Source organism: Gambusia affinis, linkage group LG11 (assembly GCF_019740435.1).
Source record: "Gambusia affinis linkage group LG11, SWU_Gaff_1.0, whole genome shotgun sequence".
Lineage (NCBI taxonomy): Eukaryota > Metazoa > Chordata > Actinopteri > Cyprinodontiformes > Poeciliidae > Gambusia > Gambusia affinis.
This window is the reverse complement of record NC_057878.1, coordinates 26,287,881-26,310,980: the sequence shown is the minus strand read 5'-3', so window position 1 is coordinate 26,310,980 and position 23,100 is coordinate 26,287,881. Positions and strand designations below refer to the sequence as shown.

General features: G+C 37.6%; 1 long non-coding RNA gene across 3 annotated transcripts in view; it reads right to left on the bottom strand.

The window, feature by feature from the left end:
* Positions 1-23,100, bottom strand: part of LOC122840044 — a 69,488-nt gene that overhangs the window by 16,106 nt on the left and 30,282 nt on the right. For 2 of the 3 annotated variants that reach the window (XR_006372162.1, XR_006372163.1), the window contains exons 4-10: positions 20,759-20,847; positions 19,063-20,330; positions 14,759-15,069; positions 12,908-12,999; positions 9,186-9,281; positions 8,073-8,165; positions 6,970-7,038 (exon numbers count right to left, since the gene is read on the bottom strand). This is a non-coding gene — a long non-coding RNA (uncharacterized LOC122840044). Of the gene's footprint in view, positions 1-6,969; positions 7,039-8,072; positions 8,166-9,185; positions 9,282-11,180; positions 11,301-12,907; positions 13,000-14,758; positions 15,070-19,062; positions 20,331-20,758; positions 20,848-23,100 lie in introns of all 3 variants that reach the window. The other variant, XR_006372161.1, reaches the window with a different exon arrangement.

The following is a 23,100-nucleotide window of genomic DNA, read 5'->3' as shown; positions in this document are numbered from 1 at the left end:
GTCTCTTATAAAAATTGTAAGCCATTTCTCCTGCTAGTGCTAGGCTAGCATGTTTGTTTTAGTTGTATTTTCCCAGAATGCTCTGCGCTACGTACAGTGTACAAACTCTTTGTATGAGTAAAAGGATTCTGGTGCTACTTGTCCGTCTTAGCTAGAAGAAATAGCTTCATTAACTAAGCTAAGGCTATTGTAAAATTAGCAAAATAGTGCTATTTATCTTAGTATTACACACATTTGGGTAGAGTACTCCAGAATTGTGATTAAGTAACAGTTATAATGTATTTATATTATTTACAAGTTGGATAGAAACAAGGCGAGAGCTACGTCTAAGCTTGTGGCTTGTTGTCATAGCAACTGCCTGCCAAGATGGCTGTCAGATACAAAGTTCACGGACTTTGTAACGATGAGGACGGTGTAGTACCGCAGTATCCGGTCCACTTCCCGTCCACATATGCATTCAAAACATCCAAAACTTCGAAACTTCAACCAAACTGAGACTGAGGTTCGGTTCGGTTCGGTTCTGGTACGGGCCAGAGTTTGTTTTTTTGGTCGATTACACATTAACGCCTCCCAAAACCAACCGGACCTTTTAGACAAACACAACTAGAGTTTGATTAAAGCGGACTGAAGACTGTGGGCATTCTGGGCGCTCTTGGTCCAGATGTCTCTTCCACGTTGCATAAATGACGGGAACGACGGAAAGAAAGAGGGCAGAAAGGGACCTTTGACCTCCATGGGAAACTTCATTCTCAGGTTCTGGACAAGAGATCAACTGTCACGTCTTGGATTAAGGAGGACCAGATCGGTGGACTGCTGAGCGGGTCGTGGGAGTTTGGTTTTCTGGTCCAGCAGAGTGTTGTGGATCTGGACCGGGCTTAGGTCTGCGACCTGCAAGGGGATGCTGTGGGAGTGGGGGCTGCTTTCAGGGGCTATCGGGTTCTGGTGTCATCGGAGTAAAAGCTGTTCCTTCACTAGGAAACATCCAATCAGATTTGAGGACAGGATCTTAGGAGGGCATTTGGTTCGGACACTCAGTCACTTTGTACTTCAGCAGTTTTTGTCATTTCATTCTGATTTGGGCCGGAGCGGACCGGAGCGGGCCGTCACAGGGAGTTCTGTACCAAACAACCGTTGTTTGACCCACCACTGACACATTTTGCTTCCACTTTTATGAATTATCATCTAAATTCTGCTTGAAATTAAACGTAAATAAAAGTGTTTTCATAAATGAGGTACCCAGCTACCATCCAGAGGTTGCTTAGAGTTTTTATCTTCCTCGACCTCATCATCTTTTTAATCCTTACACTTTCCATGCATTTCTGTGTTTTTCCCTGTTGGGGGAAAGTTTTTATTCTTGAAATAATTTTTTTTCTGTCTTTGTGAGTTTGTTGTTTGCAATTCTGTGTAACAATTTGATCTGATTTTATAATGAAGGCTGCTTTATGCTAGTAAGTTTGATTGCTTGATTAATTCTGGTTCAATTAGAGTCTGACTGGAGCCGGTCTCAACTGCTCCACAGCAAAACAGGAACTAAAATAAACACAAACATTTAGTTCTCTTTATTTCTAATAAAAAACATTAAATATATATATATATATATATATATATATATATATATATATATATATATATATATATATATATATATATATATATATATATATATATATATATATATATATATATATATATTTAAGAGAATAAAAAAATTCTGTTTATTTCCAAGAAATAAATGGCTCTGTTTATTTATTAAAGATAATTAAAAAATTTATATATTTTAAAGAAAATCTAAAACATAAAGTTGTATAAGATGATAGACAAAATAATACAATAAAGTCATAATATTTTGAGAATAAAGTCATAATATTACAAATCTATTCTCGTAATATTATGACTTTATTTTCATAATTTTATTTTATTACAGAAAATAGTGTTTAATATTTTTTTTCTTTTTAATAATGTACGAATTAATGAGAATGCACAACAGATTTTTCTGGATATTTATCAATATAAAGTATAGAAATAAAGAGAAAAATATTGTACCTCTAGTTTTCAGAGGGACAAAAATGGCAACATTGATGAAAACATTGTAAGAATGTGAAAGTGTATAAACTGATTATTCTGTTACAGTTGAGCGTCTATTTGGCTGGTAAGAATTAAAATTAGAATTAAACAGGATCTCTGAGCGAAACTGGCTTCAGATCCAAACTGTTTAACAGCAGATGGACGTCGTCCCAGTAACACCATCCACTGGTTTGGCGTTCTACTGGTTTCTGAGTCGAGGGATTAAATGAAGTGGGAATCCACGTCCACATTCTTCCTCACGGTGCGTTTTAAACAGCTGTGCCTCATGAAGTTGTCCAAAATGTGAAATTTTCCAAATTTACCAAACAGTTTTTGTAACGAGGCTGTAAGTGTCTTTACTTCTGCTGCATGGACGTTTCACCAGTGGGTCCACTGGGAACGATGGGAAGAGGAAGAATTCATGAGAGAATCAAACGGCCGCTTTGAATTTCTATGCAAAGCGTTTGAAAATGCAGGTGAGTTCGTTTAGAGGGAACTTTAAAAATGTCATGTTTTTAATAAATTTAAGTTTTCAGAAGCAGAGCTGATCATAAGTAATGGTAACATATGACTCCTAATTAGCTCCTCAGAGAAACCCGATGTTTGCTGCTGGCCTTTAGACACTGGAAGGTCAGAGGTCACTGCAGTTCACTAATTCACTACTCTGTGAGGCAAATAGCAGTCCTTTTGTTTTTCCTTTTTTGCAAACTTAAGCTATTAAATACTTATGAATGTTTAATTTTGTTACTATGCTACAGCATGTTGAAACATTAAGATTAACTACTAAATATTTAGTTCACAGCTGTGTTGTTTCTTAAATTTTAGCAAATTTGGAGAAATGTTTGCATTTGTATTTAGATAAAGAAGTCAGATTTTCTGTGCTCATCCAACATTTATGTAAAACTTGCAGCATTAAAATAGAATAGAAAAATTATTAAGTGAAGCACAATTTAGCGAGACGTGATGATGATGCAAAATCCTGGCTGGATGTTGTTACATGAAGGGGGGAACCTTAACTTATATACAAATTTTTTATTTTCTTTTAAATGCATAAATGCACACTGCAAAAACACAAAATGTTACCAAGTAGGATTGGTCTGTTTTCTAGGGGAGACATCTTACTTAAGATTTTCAGCAAGATATATCAGCTTATTTTAAGTCAATAATTCCTTAATATTGATTAAAAAGTTCTAGTTCCACTAATTTTTATTATTTCAAGTAAACTGAGACGTTTCCACCAGAAACTAAACCAAAAATATTTGGTAAGATTTGGTGTTTTTGCAGTGCATCACTTGTTTGCAAATGGTTTCTCTCTGGAATACGCTAACAGTATGTTTCATGTTCTTGTAATCCAGTCATCCAGTCCCCCTTACTCCACCCTTCCTCTCCACGCCGCTCTCTAAGGAGTTAGAAATAAATAAATCCAGCAGACAGGAGCCCAAACCAGTCATCAGCGAGAAGGAGAGCCCTCGGTTAGAGGCTTCAAAGAGTATTTTAGATGTGTCTGAACAGAAAATGAGTACAGTACATCCGAAAAGCAAAAAAAATCTCCCAGCGTCCTTGACCAAGCTCCAAGAAACGATGAAAATCTTAATTTATCAGAAGAATCTCATGAAAGCCGCAGCAGGGAGCGAACGGGCTTCATGGTTGGTGTTTTTCAGAACTGCAGGATGTTTCACTGTGTGAGAGGAAAGTCCTCCAGAGAAGAAATCAGGTGGTTTTTATTGTTTCAGCGGTAACGGCGGTGATTGTGTTTGGCATACTGATCAGGACAGAATTCCCAAAATTCATCCATAATTCAGGTTAGCATGACAGATGGGCAGGTTTATCGTTTTACTGATGTAGTGAAACGACGAGATGAAGCCGGGAGACATGAGCAGGAGAGATGTACTACATTTCAGAAATTAAAATAGAACGTCTGGTGCAGCAATTTTCAAAAAATATTCAAACTGCTTTTAAATATTCCACGTTTTGTCTCATTACAATCATTTTTATTTAAGACAATTAGTGTGAAGTGACAGAAAAAGTCAGAATTGGATTAACATACATTTAGACTTTGACTAGGCCTTTCTAATACCTAAATATGATTTGATGTAAATTGATGTGGCGTTGTGTGAGTTTTGAGTTTTCACTCAAAAATTAAAGTCGCCCTAAAATACAAGCAACTCAAAGCATTTGTCTTTTTATTTCCATCTTTTTTGTTTTTATCTTAGCTTCTGCAAATAGGAAGACTTTTATTTCTAACTTGGCTAATTTAAGCTATTTTTTTAGAGGAGGGAGCATATCCTGCTTTTGTTGATGATTATTGCATAAAAATTTGTTTCAAGATCAATAAAAAATTAAATAAAACAAAAACATCAACCCCAAAAAATAGGAAACTGTCTGCCATTTTTAAGGCATATGTGCGACATTTTTAATAAATAAAAAAAAGGAAAAATAGGTGGATATTAGCATTTAATTTCTTGGAAAATCACTGTAGCTGAAAATAAATCTGTTTTTTGGTATTCATTGTTTTATTACTTTTAACAAACATAATTTTAATTCATTTTGATGCTGAGAAGGTGTTGTAAATATTGTATGTACACACTGACTTATTTATATTTCCTTTCAACAAAGGTCTAACTTCTTTAATAGTTAATGCAGTTTGAAAAAAATCCCAAAATGCATCATTTTTTCCAGGATCTTAGTAAGGAATTGAGATGGATATTTCACAGCGTAAACCATCTGCGCAGCGTTACTGTGGGGGTCCGGTGTATGCAGAGTGACGGACCCGTCAGGATTCATCCCTTCCCATGTAAATAAAATGTGGAAAATCTGAGTTTGTACCACAGGAAGAAACAACAGATCGATAAGTCCTGAATATGAATTCTGCTTCGTTTGGGTTGCTCATGTTGTTGCCATGCATGGACCGTGTGCATCGGAGTGAGTTTCTGACCCACTCGCTCCGAACCGAGCTACAGATCATGACCCCTGCTGCGTTTACTGCAACAGCACTGTTCAATAAAACATAACGCTTCCATACACAAAGGATGCACAGTGGAGAATCCAGAGCAGGTATAAGAAAAATAAAAACATCCTTTTGGAAGCGTTAGCCTTGATCGCATCGTTAATTTTAATCTCTAAAGTGATAATCTCTCAATGCTCACGTAGCTAATCTGCAGTCATGGAGAGTCTAATTTATTCCTACAAGTATGGAAAATACGACGGATGTTTGCAACTTCCTATATGAAGGCAGAAACTACAGCAAAGCAGTTTGTTTTGGATGTAATATTTATATTAGAATATGTGGTTACACTGCAAAAACACAAAGTCTTGCCAAGTATTTTAATCTAGTTTCAAATGCAAATGTCTTAATGCACTTGAAATGATACAAAACTAACTTACAAGGAACTTTCCAACAAGATGCAGGAACTTATTTAAAGTCAACAATTCCTTTCTATTGATGGAAAAGTTATTATTTCACATATAACATGGGAAAAATGTCTTATCCAATCCAATGAAATTAGAACTTTTCCTCCAAAAGTAAGGGATTGTTGACTTTAAATAAGTTCCCATACCTTGAAGAAAAGTTACTGATAAGTTAGTTTTGTCTAATTTCAGTTGAACTAGTGTGTTGGCACTAGAAACTACATGAAAATAATTGGTAAAATTTGGTGTTTTTGTAGTGCAACACAAAATCTTACCAAGTGTTTTGGTCTAGTATCTTGTGTGGTTATCTTAATACACTTACCAGTAGTTTTTCAGAAAGATATACAAGCCTGATTAAGTGAATATTTCCTTAATATTAATTTTAAAAACGTACAAGTTCCAACGGCAGATGGTTCCACTTATAACAAAACATTTTTCCAATTTTATCAGTGAAATAATCTGCCAGTGGAATGAAAACTTTCCATCAAAATTCAAGAATTATTGACTTAAAACAAAGTCCTCTATCTTGTTAAAAAGTTAGTTGTAAGTTAGTTTGGTTATATTTTAAGTTTATTAAGATGTTCCACCTGAAACTAGAGCAAGCATATTTGGAGGGATTTTATGTTTTTGCAGTGTAAGCTTATATTTCTTCTGCATGGAGGAATGAACTCCTTTCCCAGTTAAGACGAACCACCAAAGAAGAAACATCGGCTTCAAGCAGGACTGACAGTACTGTAGTTTTGGAATGAAAACAGGTCTAAGAAATAAAAAATATGTACTTTCATCATTTTTATGATCAGTAATGACTCAGTACTGCATGTTCAACCCTACAGTAGAAAATCACCAATCATAAAAAGTCAAACAGAATGCCAGAAACATTTTCTACCTCTGTTCTCGTCAAAGTTAGTTTCTTGTGGTCACTTTCAAATCTTTCAAAGCTCAAAGGACCGATTAAAAAGTACAACCATTACTTGTTACTTTTACGGTCCTTGGACAAAACAGCAGAACGTTTCTGATTAAATTAAAGGAAAGTTCAGGAACAGTCACAGTTTACTGCGCATTGCTTTGCTTTGCTGGCTGGTAGTTTTATAACTGCACTGTAAAACACAAAATCTTACAGAGTATTTTGCTCTACTTTCTAGTGCAAATATCATAGTACACTTCAAACGAGACAAATTGGCAGATTGGAACCGGAACATTTTTCCAGTTTTTTTTTTTTTTTCCTGCTTTGAGTAAAAAAAAAAAAATCTGCCAATTGAATTTATGCTTTATTCATTTATATTCAAATGATTTTTTTAATTATTAGAATTGACTCTTGTTTTAGGTGGATAATCAAAAATGATTTACTTAAAAAAACCTTATTTATCTTGCTGAAAATGTGCTGTTAAGTTACTTTTCTTATTTTCATATTTGCACTAGAAACTAGACCAAAAAACCTTCTAAGATTTATTTTTTGCAGTGTGTAATGTGGTGTTTATGTGTGTTACCTCCACTAACCCTCTATGTTCGTCTCAGGTCTGGTAGGTTGACTCCACGATAGAAACATTCAGGTTCACTGAATTTATCCTAACAAAAGAGGAAATCAAGTTAACCACGTCAGTCCAGCAGCTTCTGCTCCTATAAATTAAATAAAATATAATAAACAACCCTAAACAAACTGCAGAGCAATATCTACCAATGAGCAGTTGGCAGCAGTTAGGAGTTGTAAATTTAAATATAGCATTATTAATGGACAACATTAATAACTGTAAATGTTAAAAACATTTACAAAACACAGCAAAATTACTCATGAACACTGTATATGATTAAATCTGTCTGAAATATATGTTAAAATATAACTTTTGTAAAGAAAACAAGGAGCTGATTCTGATACAAACCACAGTTTCAAATGGCAGCAGAAAAAAAAAAGGGGGCGGAGCTGACGGCCAGCGGTTGCTACGGCAACCAGCAACTGCCAAACGCAGCAGAACAGAATTTAACATATCAGCAATAAATATTTGGAGAAACAAATAATTCAAATAATAAATAAACTAATTTTGACAAACTTAACATCTATAACGTTAAAATAAATCCATGTCCAACTCACTGAGACCTTTGACCTTATTTTATGTTGACCTTTGACCTTATTTTGCAAGGCGCCCCTTGTAAAGAGACACAACTAATTCTATTTATTATCAAATATCAAATAAATCTTTACTTGTGCTTCCAACAACTCTGTTACGTTGAAATTAGATTTGTTGAGCATCGATTAGCATTGTGAAGTTTTTTATTGCTTTTGTGTGTCTTGTAAGTGATTAAAAGAGGAGGAGGAAGGATCTACACTTAGGAAACAAAAGTCCTTCTTTTCACAGACTGACTTAACGTCCCACTGGTGTGTGTGTGTGTGTGTGTGTGGGTGTGCGTGTGTGTGTGTGTGTGTGTGTGTCGACTCCAAGGCATCAGAATCAGCAGAATCTCTGTTTGGGAGTGTTTGTGTTGGCGTTTTAACAGACTCTGGTTGATTGTTTTTCTACCTTTTTTTTATTTTTTCAGGTGGATTTGGTGTGGGATTCCCTGTGGGAGGTCAACAAAAAAACCTCGCGAGCACACACACTCTTTACCTTACACTCCTGGTGTAAACAGTGGCAGCGGCCACTTCGCTGTCGTCACAGTTTGTTTCTGTTGGGGCGCCTCACCTGTCAGCAGGCAGATGGCTGTGGGGGGCAAAGGTCACAGCGGGGGGTTACAGAGGGTTCACAGATGAGTGATTAGACAGAAAGAGAGTTACACTGAGGTGTCAGTTTGCTGTTTCTTCACTCATCTGATCATATTTGAACAAAAGCAACTCTTAATCTGAATGTTTACAGATAACTTATCTGACACTAAGTGCTACTGATTCTTGTCTGCCGCCATTGTTGACAATAAAGTTATTCACTGCCAGCAGGTTCAACCGACTGGAGCAGACTTGAGATCAAATACTGTGTTTTCGTCTCCCACAGCATGATTCCACCACTCCCATGCTTCACAGCTGGTTACGCTTCGCTTGGTTTGGGTTGAAAGTTTCATACAGACTGCAACAAATATTCTCAGTTTCATTGTAGCCAAAAAACAACTCTTTGGATTTTTAATCACATTTCTAATATAAATGTGTGAGGAAACATAATTTTGCAATTGCGGTGATTCCATTAAATAAGAGATGCAATTAAAATCACGTGTGAATGAGGTAAATCATTAAAAGTCATTGTAGTGACACAGGAGATGTTTTAATATTTCTTGTCATCAGCAGAGGAGATGAAAGTGCAAAAAGCATCTTAGTTTCAGAAATGTTGAGTTCAAAAATAAACAAAAATAAAACCGTTGGACAGATTTTAATCGATTTATAAAGGGAAACAGTTATTGTTCTCCAGATAGTGAAGGAGGAAAAAGCTCAAACTTACACAGTTTTACTGAAACGTCCACAGGACCAAACACATCCAAACTCATCCTGGGGTCGGGAAATTTAGCTAAAACTTAAGCATTCATTCCTCTCAAAGCCCCAATCCTAATGAAAAGTAAAAACTTTATATGAAAAGAACCAACTCTGCAGATTATTTCAGTTTCCTGATGGCTATAAAAAGTACGGAGTCGAGGTTCAACTCACTTATGAACTAAAAATAAATGTGGTGTATAGTTGACTGTGTATGAATAGTCATGGCTCTGTGTACATTAGAGAAAAACCAAAATAAATGACAAACCTGTGCACCGTATTCTTGTTTATTTTCTCCTTTCTGTCCCTCATCTTCCTGTTAACACTTTTCTTCCTCCGCCGCCCCCTCACTGAAAGCCCAGTCCTGCAGATAAAGGGTAGAGCCCAAATTTACCATCTCCTCTGTTCCCACAGCCAACCAACACTCCCGCTGAGGTCAGAGGTCAAACTTAAATGCTGCCAGACTATCTGGGAATCTTGTGGGCAGTTACATTTTTGTTCAGCTGAAGTCAAATATAGTCATGGGTGGCAACTGCTGAAAGTGCAGCTCAGTAAACAAAACAAAAAAAAAACAAAAAAACCCACACACCCATAATCAGACTTTATTGACACAAGTGCAGCCATTAGCAGGAGAAATAATCAAAGCGGTTCGGACAAAGGCTCCATTTTCCCCGTCAAGGTGTTGGAGCAGAACATCAATGCTTCTTTGATTACAGCCTGAGCATCACCTTCAGAGCTCCACAACAAACCACTGGAAGAAACATTTCACTTGCAGCGGATTTCAATAACTCAGTTTGTGCAGCTTGTTTGCAAAAAAGTCAAGAGGAGGGACATTCCAGCGAGGCTCCTCTCCTGGAAGGGAAGACGCCACGGGAAAACACGCTGGATTAAAAATAAAATAATGCTGGGGCATTCATGCCAGACCCTCCAAGCAGCGCGCATTCTTCTCATAAGTGCCCTTCATTGATTGAGGCCGGCGGCGGCGGAGCGTTTCGTTTTCACCCCCGTCCCTCCGGCTCTCATCCCAGACGGACCAGCGAGTCAACAGCTCTGGCTGCGTTTTTAAGTGCTTCCCGTCGTCCCGTTTGGCCCGGCGGAGCGCGTCCCTTCGCCCGCGTTAGCATTCAGTCCGCATAGGTCAGCCTTTGTGCTCACCCGGCCGCCACACCGCGCCGTTACAGTTCATGTTTGGGTAAAAATGCGCAGAAGAAAGTCAATCGAAGCTGAAATCGAAATGCACACACACACACAGAATATGTTTGCTAAAAACACCGAGTGACAAGGATGGAGAAGAGGAACATGGGGGCGAAACAGCCGCGAGGTAAAGATTTGTGAGATCAGGTTAAAATAAATAAATAAATAAAGTTAAAATCAAAGTGAACCAGTAGACCAAACATGGAGAAGCAGCATTCAGCCGCTAAGCACAAAAAAACTGCAAAGATGCTGAAACACAGAGTTCCTTTAAAGGGGTATCTATGTATGGATATCAAATAAGACTTAAAAGAAATTGGGCTTTGTAAATTGGGCCTCTGTCTCTTTAAGAACCTCCTGCTCTTTCTGAAACTCCATCTTCAGGAAGTCATCACAACATGGCTCCTCTATTACCCCTTTAAGAACAATTTAATCAGCGTTTCACTAAGAAGGAGCAGCTATAAGGAGCTCAGCAGATGCAAAGCTCCACCAGGTGTTTGTTAATTGCTGCTGGCTAATCGGAAAGAGTGGATTATTCACAGAGCGCGCTCTTTGAGGAAGTGGCAGAAAGTTGGAATTACAAAAATAAATTAACTTAAAGGAAACACGTCAGTTTAGAGGAAACTCTTTGTTTGATAAAAAGTTTTTGTTCTAGGCTGAGTTGGATTTTCAGTTGTATCAAAATTTGCAAAACTGCAATGGAAACACTCTTTTCTCATCACACGAGTCACCAGATCAACAACCAGATGTTACTACTGGCAGAAATGATGAAGTTGAAAACAGGAAGTGGTAGGAGGAAAATGGCGCCGCTTGTTTTTAAATGACTCATGTGTGAACAAACGTATTAACGGTTTTCATTTAATGGAAACGCAGCAATTTAAAAACTGTCTTTTTTTTATGTTTGTAGGATATCAGAAAATTTTGCACACATTTGTAATGGAAAGACAGCTAACAAACAGCCAAGCATAGACCAGTAAAGGGTTTGTCTTTGTGAGTCTATAAATCCCTCAACGTTTATCTTTACTGGCAGATTACAAAAGACAAACGAGATTGGAAATTTGAAATATCATACCAAACAGGAAGTAACCAAATCCCATCTGCAGAGATGATCCAGAGCTGCTCAAATGAAAAACTTTCCTCGTTCTGAGTTTCTGCTGATCCGTCTGCTTTGTCTGTCCTCGTTTTCTGCCTGCTTCAGCGCCAATATAATGAGCCACAGTTAATTTTAAAAAACACAGCAAACAGTTGTAAATATCCAGATTCAGACGTTCATAAATCAAAGACTGAAATAATCAGGGCAAGATTTTCATGTTTCTTTGTTTGAACTGCGATGCAGCAAACTGCACCATGAACTGACATAACAGTGTGCAAAAAGTAAATAAAATTTAAAAAAATTAAGTTTAAAGGAAGCTGAATTCAGCACAATGAGATGTATAAATCAACAAAAACAATAAATTACATGAGATCACATTATCCTGCAGCCAAAAGCCAGGGCTTAAAAACTCCATTACAGGATTTACTTAAGAAGGGAAAAATCAATCTGTGAAATAAAAAAGTGCTTCATACAGAAACCAAAATCCTGCAGGTAGAACGTCAAATCATCCTGCAAAGAGAAGCTTCTACAAGATTATTTACCAAGAATCCACAGATGAAGTTAAACATTAAAATACTTTTTTTTCATGCGGCGTATTTATCGTTCACCTCTAAAGCTCGAACCCGGAGCTTTTCCGTGTTCCTCAGCCAATCAGCAGATTTAACGTCCCGCCATAAGTCACTGGTTTTCCATGAAACTTGAGTCATTTCTAAATCCTCCCCCCCCAAAAAAACCCTCACACCAACTTCACAGCCGTGTGTTTATATGCAGGTTGGACAGACAGCAGATCTCCCCATAAAGAGCTGCAACAATTCACTGCAAAAACACAAAATCTTGGTCTAGTTTCTACTGCAAATATCTTAGTACACTTAAAATAACAAAAAAATGAACTTAGAAGCAACTTCTTATCAAGATACAGGAGCTTGTTTAAGTCAATAATTCTTAATATTTATATTTATATATATTTAATAAATTTCACTTATTTCACTGATAAAACATTTTTCTCATGTTATGAGTGAAATACTTTGCTTGTGCTTTTGCAACAATATTAAGTAATTATTTACCTAAAACAAGCTCCTTTATATTGTGAAAAACTTACTTCTTAGTTTTGTCTTTTTTAAACAATACTAAGACGTTCGCACAAGAAACTGGACCAACATACTTTGTAAGATTTTGTGTTTTTTGCAGTGTAGCAGTTCAGCTACATTTCTTTTATTTTTTTAATCTGTTGCAATAATCCTAAACCCACAGGCGTGTCCTGTTGAAGCTCAGACATGTGAGTACATGCTCTGTTTGTGAATTCACCTTTTAATATTAATACTCACAGCACTGGATCAAGATCAAGACTTTTACACTGAAAAAACACAAAACTTTACCAAATATCTTATCATACTTGAAATAAGACAGAACTAACATAGAAGTAACTTTTAAGCAAGATATTGGCGTCTGTTTTAAGTCAATAATTCCTTAATATTGATGATAAAAGTCATAGGACCACTGACAGATTATTTCCCTTTTAACAATAAAATTGTTCTTATGTGTAAATAAAATAATCTGCCAGATTATTGAGGAATTATTGATTTTAAACAGGCTTCTATTTCATTCAAATGTAGTAGTATATTTTCACTGGAAACTAGATCAAAATACTTGGTATGATTTTGTGTTTTTGCAGTTCTTCACTCTCACACTCGGTGATGAATCCGTACCTTTTTGCAGCCGTACGCCGACACGTCCTTCACCGACCTTTTGAAGGGCGCGCCGCCGCCGTATCTCCTGAGCAGCAGACGCCTAATTATTCCTAAAAAAAGAAGCGGGTGTTAGGAACCGACAACAAGCTGCTGAGAAGCTCTCGATGCAAATTAATCGGGCCGTCCGCGAGCGCCGAGAACAAAAACAAGTCTGTCAGAGAGCTAGCAGGAATATCACAGGAAGCTAAATTTAAAGCAGTGGAGGACTTGGAGGACTCGGCATCATCAAACTGAGCAAACAGAGCGACAGCATCCTGTAGCTTCAAAACTTTACCACACTGATACTTAATGTTTCTACAATATGGTAATGCAGGACTTTTTTTTTTTGCCAAAAGATGATTTAGGCAAAAAAGAGAAAGAAAGAAAATCACTTTTCGCAAAAATGTCTTCGGTCAATATTTCAGCAACGTGACAATGTTCATCTTGTATAAACCTGGGTGTTCAAAATGGGGTGCAGGGGCCGTTTTGGGTCTCTGAACTGATTTTGTGTGCCCCCTAAACTAAGACAAAACTACAGCTTTTAAATTAAAATCTGTTTACAGGAAAGTTAGATCTTTTCAAAGCTTTTTGGTTTCTCTGTTTTCTTTTGTTCTTGTTGCATTAAGAGTCCAAAATGTGATTTGGCATAGTTTTAATCTTTTCTTTTTTCTTTTGTTATTTTACTGTTTTTGAAGTACTGGCTACCCGGCCATTTTGAATCATGTTACATTTAAATATTTATTGTGTGTCAATGTAAAGTTTTCTATCTGGCAAGAAAGTTGAATGTTTTATATATTTTCTCTCTTTTTTCAATCGAGTCCAAAATAAGAAACAAACTCTAAGACTTATTTAACAATGTGGAAAAACCATTTGATGTTCTGAATCTACAATCGGTGTATATAGTAAAATAAAAAAAATTTTAAAAATCACGCTTATTGGACCCTGAAGGGTAATTATAAGACACGGTGGTGGCAGCATGCCTTTTTTTCCTACTTTTCTCTTAGAAGTAGCAAAAGGTTTGAGGCTGGAACAGAAGAAATGGTTTAAATCAAAACATTTTCATGTGTTTGAATGGCCCAGTCAAAGTCCATATCTGCATTGAATTGGCACGAGATGAAAACAGACTTTTTCCAACCTACTTGGCTGAGTTTTCGTCATTTTGTAAAGAAGAATGGAAAGGTTGTTGGCTGCACTGATGTAAGAAACTCGAATACAAACAAACTGCATGTAAATTTCCTTCTACTTGACGATTATGTGCCACTTTGTGTTGGTTTGTTGTATAAAATCCCAATAAAATACCTCTGAGGTTTTTGTTTGGAGGGTAAGAGTACGACAGAGGAGCATAAATACTTTTAGAAGTCACAGTAGATCGATTCTGTTGGATTAATATGTAAAGAAAAAATAACGTTAACATGCATTCAGATGTCAAGAGTATTCCAAGATTGCATCAAGCTAAAGCATTAAAGAGTTTTAATATTAAATAGCACAAAAAGCATGTTTATTTAAAAAGGATCCTCATAATTTAATGACTGATGTGGTTCTTCTCCAGAAACTCGTTTGTTCTTTTGATGAAGAGCTTCTCTCCAAAGACTCCTGACAAACACACATTCTCCGAGCGTTTACATGGAAACTGTGTGTTTGAATCAAGAGCAGAAAGTTAGAGGATGCCACTGTGAGGTGTGTGTTCTCGCTCCTGAGTGTGTGTGAGAGTAGCTGTGTTAACCGAAGTCTTTGAAGAAGAAAGGATCTGTTCGTTGTGCAAGTCTTCATTCCTCAAACACACTTCCAGCCCCGGAGGCATTCCTCTGATATCACACCAATCTGCCTCACCTGCCTGTCCAGGCCGCTCCTCTTTAGCTGCCCTAGTTATCCTGCGCCGCTCCTCCATAAACCGACTCCACCGTCGTCGTCAAAGGGCCACCTGGGTGCTCAGGCTCCAGTTCTCCCACACTCTGTGTCTTCGTCCTCCACGGTTGTGCGCGAAGGTGTGATTTGTGTGATTTTTGAGGAGCAGACGGCGTTGAAAGATGAACTTTGGTAGGTTGCTGTCACGCAGGGATTATCGTCACTTAACGACAGCTGAAGGCATCGATGTAATGTCAAGATTACGCTGGTTTTCTGGAAACAACACATGAGGTGTCCTAACAAGAGAGAATAATAATAATTTTAATAATAATAATAATAATAATAATAATAATAATAATAATAATAATAAAGTGAATATCAGTCACATATACTCAAAAAAGTGGGTTTTATTTTAAACTTCATTGGATCACAGAAACATACATTTTGTACATAAGCAGAAATCTTTCTGAGCATTGATTTTCCAAGTACTAATTTAAAGGGAACATATTGTGCAAAATTCACATTTTGCACGTTTTTGTGCTTCCATTTGGTTTCCAATTACATCTAAAAACAAAGTGCTAAAAAAAACCACCTAGCAATTCTTTTGGCAACAAGTTATTGTTTTTTTAATGTAAAGTCACAACTCAGCCGGCACTTCTTGTTACCTAGCAACCCCAGTAGAGTTCCGTACGTTACCTAGCAACCTACACTGACCTCCAGAACGTTTGGCCTGCTGGTTTTATCGCTGTGGTGCGCTGCTGGAAGAGACGAGTATTTTGTTGACTTATTATTCTTATTGGTTGTGCAGGAGGTTCCTCTTCTGCTTTTCAAAGATGTATGTTTGTATCCTTGTGCATCTGTTTGCAGAAATTTCCACATGCGAGTGTAAACGATAAGTTGAGGGAAGCACTAAGCTAAACGGCTATTTAAAAATTCTTAAAAATAAATAAAACAAATAAATACAATGAAGGGCAGCTCGAGATAAAAGTTAAAAATATTTTTGATGAGTCGAATCTGGACTTAATGAACAGATTCCTAAAAATCCAAGTCTAATTATATAGCACATTTACAACAACCTCAGTTGACTAAGTTTGGAAAAAAATAACAAGACACCTAAAAATGGCAGAAAATACTAATAATATGAATAAAAACCAAGAAATACTTAATTTTAGCTGCAGCGATTTCCAAAAAAAAAAAAAAAAAAACTTGATTAAATGAAGTACTAATATCCCCCTTTTTGGTAACTTGTGTTGAAGTCCAGGGGAAATGGATGTTTTCAGTTTGAACTTAAACTAACCTTTAAAATACAATCATGAACCCTGTTCCGAACCAAAGTCTTTAAAATGGAACGATAAAGTTAAACAACATGGGCAATCTGAAATCAGTCACTAATTTCTAATTAGTGCATCCCCCCATCCATAGAAAAGTAGCAGTTTTCTCACTTGACAGATAAAAATTGGTCTGATCAGACAGCGTGCAGAAAAGATTAGAAACAGCTGCTGGATTGTTGGGAATGATGCTAAAGAAATGTATGGAGCACTTTTTTTTCTGGCCAAACATATTTTAGGGACAGTTTTCAAAAGAGAAAACCGGTTTTTATCAGAATGTTCCGGCTCTGCGGATCACCAGGCAGATTTAAGGCAGAGCTGTAATTGTGGTTATATACTGTAGACTGTTGATTGATGGTGGACAGCAGTGCTGCTCAGAGGAGCATTAACAAGCTTTCACTTCATAAAGCCTTCGTCTTCCTGCACTCTATTTAAACTGTACAGTAAACGGCGTTTAGTCACGCTGGCTGCGTTAGAATGTGAGAAGAGGGACCAAGTTGTCCCACATCATATGCACTGACTCAGTCCCTGCGCTGACATGTTGATTCATCTGTTGCTGAGGGAGACGTTTCCAGACCAGAATCAGGATTTAATTAAATCCAAAAGGAGGATTTCTGGACTCTAAGTGACGGGATGGAGGCGCGCTTGCTCCGTCTGCAGCGCCAACACCTCGGGGTGTTTCTCTGCTGGTCTAGCTGCTCCTCCTCGCTCGTTGTAGTTTATTGCTTTCACGTGAACCGCACTTTGAGTTCCGCGCCCTCGAACTGACAGTAAATCAGCTCAGGAATTATCAGCGGCAGAAATACTTCAGATGTTTTCTGTAGCACGCTCCGAGATCCCATGACAAACTTTGTGTCTTTATGAGAAACATGGGAAGGAAATTAATTAGAAACACATTTAAAAGATCTAAACAAGAACCAATATGAAAATGCAACTGCAGGAGGGGAGATGCAGGGGACGACCTCTGACCTTTTGGCAGAAGAGCAGCAGAAAACGCTGCAACTCAATGAAACTATGATGAGTAAAGAAAGTTTTGTCATCTACTATAGCAGTTTTACATTTATTACAGGCTTATCCTGCTATTTGTTTCTAAATCTGCAGATAATTATCACAAAAAAACTTTAAAATAAAGGAGCTCATCTTGTAGAAATCTGATTTTGTTCTTCCTTCTGCAACTTTGGCCGCCATTTTCTCATGCAAATGCAAAAATTGAGTTTACACCCAGTCTATTTGGACAAGAGGCCCTAAAACAGCTAAAACCTCATCACCCGAAAACTGATTCTGTGCAAAAAATGTGATGAATGTGTTTTGAATCGCTGATAGACTTACCCTAACTTGTTCAAGGAAGCATAATAGGTCAACTTTATAACAAATACTGAACTCACTGGAAAAATAAAATAAAAATTTCCATTTTCTGTGATTCTTTTTCTGTTCATAGCAACAGCAATCTCAGGATTTACTGACTGATCAGAAACTCAAACTAAAGGATAAGTCAACAGCAAAACACTTGTCTTTTCCAGCAGCCATTGCACAGCGCATACAGCTGTAAAACCAGCTAACCAAACATGCTGGAACTCTGCCTGGCTCGCTAGGTAATGGGTAGGGGTTCGCTGGGGTTCCTAGATGAGGAGGAGTGCCTGCAAATTTGTGACATTAAATTCTGAAGGTTTTTGAAACTTCTCATTTTCCAGACACCAAAAATCATTAACTTATTGCCAAAAATCATCTGGGTGTTTTTAAACGAAGTAGAAATCCAAATGGAAGAACAAGAACATACTAAACACAAATTTTGTATAGTAGATCTTTAAATGATCACGACTTTATCATTGATCATCAACTCCAGCAGGTCTACGGATTTTCACTTCCGTTTCTATGGAAACGATACGAAACCTGTCCTCAGCAGAAATGTAGGAAGTCGCAATAAATGTTAGGAATCTGGTGACACAGGTCGTTCATTGTGGACCTCACAGAGGGGTTTCTCTGCCGTGGGATAATGGGAAGCTCTGATGGTTTTCACAGCTATGAACCGGCGCAGTGTTCGCTCAGGCCAGAGGAATGTGTGAAACTGGCAGATTGTTGCATCTGTGAACAGTTGGGGACGTGTGAACGGCATTTCTTCTCCTTTCTCTCCTTCCATTGTTCCACCTTCTGGTTTGTCAGCCCTGGGTTTAGTTCATGTTTGCAAATATATTGTTTTTCTGCATGTTTTAACCACCTTGGAAACGTGAGGCTCCAGACAGGTCACAGTAAAACAGAATGACTGTGTGAATCATTGTGTGAGCAGTCAGGAGGAGTTGTGTGTCAGGAAAAAATGGGGATTTTATGATTTGACCCGGGGAAAAAACAAGGGGGATTTTCTTAATGTGAGTGGACATGCCAGAGCGTAAGCTCTAACTTTTTACAGGCAGTGAATTTGTGGTTGTCGACAGAATGTTTGATTAGAAAACTTCGGCAAAAACAGGCAGTTAGGTCTCTTTGAGTAATTTCTATTTGCATCATAAAGAAGTAAATGCATGAAATGCATGGGAATATTTTGCTGTTTCAGGAAAAATTTACGAGATGTGTGGGAGATAAACATATTTCAGCTTTACTGCAGAATGGATTGAACTTAAGAAGGAATTTTAATAAATTAAATAAACATTTTTTAAAACTTCACATTTCATATTCTGCAGTAAAACAATTTCCAGATGTAATCACAGTTCAGACAAAGACCCTTAAGAATATTATTGTGGTTCAGTATTCAAAGATTTACCTATTTGCACATTTCTCTGTGGAACAAAGCTAATAATTATTTTCACATAACTCTTCTGTGGATTTTCTCCTGGAGAAGCGGCAGTACCAAGACAACATGCCCAAATCTTTTGAGCAACTTGTTCCCCTCCTCGCCTGTGGGAGCGCTGCAGCAAGAACCAGCGAAGGAAATAACACAAAAACCTCTGAAGAAGATCTGGGAGCATTTACCCAGAATTCTCTGCTTCCTGCGTTTGGAGCGGTCTCCAGTCCGCCTGGCGTATCGAACTGCACCAGAGTTTATTTTAACTGAAACAACACAGAAGTTTGTAGACAGATCAAAGTTTGCTTTGTGGAGTTTGATTCACACCTCCCCAAACGAACCGGACTTTCCAGGCAAATGGACTGGAGTTTGATTAATGCAGACTAAACAGGGCTGGTGTGAATGCACCATTAGTGGTTGACTGAAAAGTTTCCTTTGAAGAAACTATTGTGTAACGAGGATTTGCGCTGGTAGTTTTTAATGTAAATGCTAAGAAAATGTGGTATTTTTAATCAATACTACCATGTTTCCCATAAGGACCAAGAGAAAGGGCAACATTGCCTTTTGACTTCATGTCATGGAGTCCATTCAATGTCCAGTTAGCACTCTGTGTAGTCCAGTAGCTTATCGCATTTACTCCCAGAGGTCTGCCCTTTTGCAGCCTGACTGACTAAAGCAATAACTCCAGCCAGCTGTAATAGTGTTAATCAACTTCTTTCATCTCAATAACAGATTTAACAAGAAATTTTAGCTGCCGGGTTTTCTCATAAAGTCTGAGGCTTTTTATTAACTCCTACCAGACCTTCATTCATCAGAACACTTTGGAGTTTGTCCCAATCACGGTCACTGAATGATGAAGGTTTGTAAAAAAAAAAAAAGTTTTTCTGATTGGTTTTATTGTTGGTTTCCTCAAAAGTAAATGAGGTGAAAGGAACACCTGATAAAAATGTCATTTTTGGAGGAACTAAAAACTCCCTGATGGTGACTAAACAACTCCTGACCAGAATTGGACGTTACTTTTCCTGCTTTCCAGTGTTTGAAGGGCAGGAAACTCTCTTAACCAGCTCTTAACATTTCTGTCCTTCTGGCGTGATGAGAGACTCGCTGACAGATCCCTCCCAGCCAACACACACTCCCAACACTCGACACTGATCCCAGCATTCCTCGTGTCCAAGTCATCGGCCGGTTTTGTTTTGTCAACAGTTCTCCCAGCTCTCTCGCCTGAGCTGCTGTCATACCTGTTCTCCATCATCTTTCTGAAGACTCCATCCAGCTCCTTGGGCTTTTCTCCCACCCACTCACAAACCGCCAACCTCAAGGAGCTATTGCCCCTTCCTACCCCGAACCCCCGCTGTGGGGACTACAACGCCAAGATCTCTGACCTTTCCCAGGATTCTCCTCAGCTGCCAGCCTCTGGATAAACTTTCATGCTCCATGAAGGTCGTTTATCTCACATCTGCAGACAAAAGCACATCATACAGTCAGAGTTGATGGTTCTGGCAGATTTCTCGTGTTGCATGGTGACTTTACTGCAGCTTCTGGTCTGTCCTGAACTCTGAAGTGACCACATTTGACACGAAGGACTTTTATCACCATAGGGTGTTCAGTTGGAACTACTGTCTAAGTTGTGGCTCTAGAAAAGTTAAAACAGGCCACTGCATTCCTGCTTGTAGTTCAATAATAACATTTTAATCTGATTAATCACAAGGTTGCTGTCAACTAATCAGGACTAATTAATTGTTAAATGTTTTTATTACAAATCAATTGTCATTGATTATGTGTTTATTGTTATTCATGTTTTTTATGTTTAGTGTTGCTTCAGTCGTGAATTGCTGCGTGCAAAATTATGCTTTGCTACGTTGTTTTGTCTACAACAGTACATACATTTTTGTGTTCTTCCTGTGGAGGAGATGGTGGAGATATTTTCAGAGATTACTTTTTAGAAACGGAAGATTGGCTCCATAGAGAAACAGCTGAAACAGAAAAGGAAATTACACTCAAACTGCAGAACAGATGATGTCCAAAAAGTACAGAAACATGTTCAAAACATTTACGCTGTTAAAAGAATGCGAACTAACGCATTCATTTTGACAGCCCTAGTTTTTTCCGTCTTCATTTTTTGTTTTTTTTGCAGTTTTTTTAAGCCTTTTATTTATTGTTGCACAAATCTCACAGTTCAGCCTCTAAGATATTATTTGGATACATTACAAGAAGCTTAACTAGCTTAAGGCGTTTCCATGTTTCATTGTATTTTAAGGCCTGAATAAAAGAAGGCGAAGTTGTGAAAGAGTCAAATAGAAATTATAAATCAATCCAATGTCGTCTGGTAAGCCACAATACAGTTTTAGGACATTAGTGTGGTTGATATGTGAATGAAAGGTTTGTGGATTGTTAAATTAAAAGAAATTAAAGCTGTAACACAAAGATCAGCTCCGCCATCTTGCTGCTACGCTCTCCTGTCTCGCTGTGTAGCGCTCAGTGCTAACGGCACAAGCTTGGTTTCACAAACTGATGGAAATTGGCCATCAGCTCTCAATAAACCTCTTCTGTTCACCGTAGAATTGAACAAATTTGAAGTTACAAAAATAAATTTGCGTAATGGAAACAGGCCGATTTTGAAAAAAACTCCAGTTTTTTGATAAAAGGTCTTTGGGTATGAGGGAGTTTTTCATACGTACCAAAACTAGTGTATTTTCATATGTGCAAAAAAGACTTTTTCCAGCTGTTACTACTGGAGGAAATGAAAAAAAAGAGTTCTTTTGGTGGAAACACACAAACTGAGGATTAGTGTTCAGGTAACTCCAATCACTAATCACACCAGGATGGATCAATATCACTCAGGATTTGATCCAGATCTTCGTTTCCGATGTGGCAGAGAGAGTTATAGTTATAAAGACAACACTGGAAAAAGTTACTCAACGTAACAGTTTAATGTTTTTGGTAATAAAAACAACAACACAAAACATCTGTGTCACCACCATAACTGTTTTTTTTATATGTTCCTTATGAGATTGATCTTAGAACTCATAAACTGAGTAAGAACCAGCAATAAAATGACTGAATCCAACTCTGCAGCCAGCTCCCACTGAACTCAGCAGGGAGCGCTGCTCAGCGTGAGCAGCAAACAGCAGGCTGCTCACTTCAATCTATGCTCCAGCTTCCCTCGATCATGCAGCTGCAGCCATGCAGCTCCATGTACAGACCTGCAGCTGCGAGGGAGCCATTACTGTGGTAACGCATCATAAACACAATGATGAAATGAGACTGGAGAACATTTCTGATCATTTCTGCTTAAGAGGTGGTTCTTCCAGAGATGTAAATGTGGTCAGAACCTCCTTAAATGTGTTCCTCAAAGCCCTCAAACTATCTTTCAACGCAACTCATTTCAGCTCTTTTCAACTTATTTATGTGGCGCCAATTCAGAAAAGTCGTCTTAAGGCATTTTTTAGTCTAACTCAAAATCAACAACTTCAGTTACAACTTGCTTCAAGTTATTAAACAATAACTTGGTCATACAATTTGACAAGATGGTAGCCACAGTGGACGGTCGCTAACTTTGTAGCTATCCCTCACAATAAGCAAACTAAAAGTAATTTCTTCTGAACAAAAAGTCAGCAACAGTTTCTTCCCATTGTTTAAAATATAGAGAACTTCCCACCTATTCACGATTTAGTATTTGCTAATATTTATCTGTAATTATTTGTGGAAAATTCATAAATAATAAAAAATTTTGGTAGAATAAAACATTTTTTGAGCTTTTTGCACAACCAATAAGAACGCAGCAAGTGGTTTCTGGATGGCAAGTCAACTGGAGCTCAGCTTGGGTTGCTAGGTAACAGGCTGGGTGTGGCTTGGGTTGCTAGGTGACGAGCAGTTCCTGCTGATTTGTAAAGTTACATTTTTATTTTTTGAAATGGCTCATTTTCCAGATACCAAAAAATATGGACTTACTGCCAAAAAAACACTAGTCCAAGTGGTTTTTTAAGCACTTGCATGTTTTAACTATTTAACTATTTTTTAGTAGTAGAAATTCCAATATAAAAACAAAAATTTGCAAAATCAGAATTTGCACAATCAGTTCTGGAAACGGATATAAAAAGTCTCTAGTTTCCAAAATTCACAGCTCAGTTAAGAGAATTTGCTAACATATGAAAGAAAACTACTGGAACACACTATCTACCCCAAAACAACACAGAGCACTGAGATAACATCAAATATGATCAAGT